Here is a 2,297-nt window from a genome sequence, read left to right as displayed (position 1 = left end):
AAATAAAATAAGATATTATTTTATAATTTAATTTGTTTAAATTAAAAAATTAATTATATTAAATACAATTTAATTTTATTGTTTTAGTGTTTTTAGCTATTTCGGTATGAAAACTTGGTTGAAGTTTATATAGGGATTTGTTTAATTTTAAGTTACAAAGATGAGATCATGTATGAATCTTTCATTTGGTTAAAATCTAAATAGTTGATTTTGAGTTTTTGAATGAAAAACAGTATGAAAATTGAAAACCCTAATGTTGGTCCAAAACGGATCTACAAGAGTTTTAAATGTAACAGTTTGTAGGAGGGGGGATTAATATAAACACACGCTTTTCACTTTTTTAAATTCGTTTATTGATAAAATAAGATCAATATGGAATTTACAGATTGTTGTAAAATAAGATAAAGTTAAGACCTAATCTAAACAATTTTAGAAACACACATATTGCAGAGAAGATAAGAACAAGAGAGAAGAGAGTTAGATTGAGAAAAAAAGTGTTTGCTGAGAAAAGAGTTTTCTCAGCTATTTATACTCATTGAATTTAATACAAGTCAGAATGTACGAGCCACATGACAAACTTTTAGTGGAAAGCTTATCCTCTGTATTCAGGTATGCAGGCCTTCGGCCGCATATGAACAATTGACTTTCACAAAGTTGGTAACCACATCTGGAGACAATAAAATAACTTTGTACGTGTATTTTTGTGTGTGTGAGGTATGAGATTGTTCTTTTTGTGCAAGAGGATAAGTCAAAAACCAATCTTGTAGAGCAAAATTCATTTGATTATTGACACTGATTCATCTCTAAAGGTTTTTCAATGTTCGTTGAGTCTTGATCATATTTCACACTTCGATTTATACAGCCTTGTTATCACTTAATCCATTTCAGATCGCAAACAGTTGTCTCTATCTTCAGCTACTTTTACAACATCGATGAAGGTCCATTTGATGTGAGTTTTGTCTTTGAGGAATGCTTGTTCTTTGTGAAGTTTACAATACATGTTCAACGATAACTTGAACAGACTCATAAATAATAACTGAAACTGAACAGAAGTAGAACAAACATATTTCACTAAGTATGGAGGGTTATCATCAAATCACTAAAAGAGTTTGGATCAACACCTAATTTTAAGATGATAAAATTAGAGTTCAAGTTTAGTGGTTTTCAATGATTTTGAAGGTCTCGTTATATTTGATGATCAAAAAATATAAACTCTATAATTGAAATATTAATATATTTATATATTGATTAATAGTTTAATATCTTGAGTGATATTAAAATTTTATTATTATAATATTAAAAATATTTTTTTTGTTTTCCTTAATGTGGGGTTGGAGTTTATTTTTCGGTGTTTAATAGACCATATTTTTAGTGTTTTGGTGTTTCTGGTGTTTTATTTTTAATTGTTGAGTTGGGAATGGTCATAAATTTTTGTGCATTAAGGATGCGTTTGGTACATTGGACAAGATATGACAGAAATTTCTGTTCCATGTTTGGCATGATTTTTATGTGGAACAGACAAGAACAAAGTGGAACAGTCATGTTTCACCCCTACCCCATGGAACAAGGTGGAACAAACTTATATTTTATCAATATAACCTAAAAAAAATTCTCTTCTAAAATATCAAACGGGTCTTCTTTTACATTTTATTCATTTTTTAAATTTTATTTAAATGTTTCTTAAACTTTCATTTTACTATCCTCAAAATATTATTTTTATATGGTTTCTATATTTATTTTAATTTATATAATTTATTAAATAATAATAATAAAATAATGTAGAAAATAGATAAAAAAATAAAAATTAGAAACTACATAAACTTTTTATTTGGTGTCATTTTAATTGTTTTGACGAAAACTTTCAAATAATATATTTTGTTATAAAAAATAAGTATTCTATTATAATTTAATAAATTACATAAATTAATTAAAATAAATAACTCATTCGAGGTAAATTGGTCATTCTACTTGTTCTGTTCTGTCTAACTTTATCTTAGCAAACGTTAAACAGTTGTTCTATCATGTCATGTCCTGTAGGACATCAAACACACCCTAATGAAGGTAGATTTGAGAATTTATTTATAAAACTAAACACTTATTTTGAGACAAATATAAAATTCAAAAAATATATAAATGCTAAATATTGTGATAAAATACAAAAATAAATATTAAGGGAAGGTCCATATGTGAAGAATCATTGAAAAAGTTTATATTCAATGATTCACATATGAATATTTGTAAATAAATCAGTTCACATATACAACTTCAAATAAATTTTTTCAATGATTCACATATGA

Source organism: Cynara cardunculus (assembly GCF_001531365.2).
Source record: "Cynara cardunculus var. scolymus isolate 2C chromosome LG 14, CcrdV1, whole genome shotgun sequence".
NCBI lineage: Eukaryota > Viridiplantae > Streptophyta > Magnoliopsida > Asterales > Asteraceae > Cynara > Cynara cardunculus.
Note: the sequence above shows the minus strand (reverse complement) of the source record.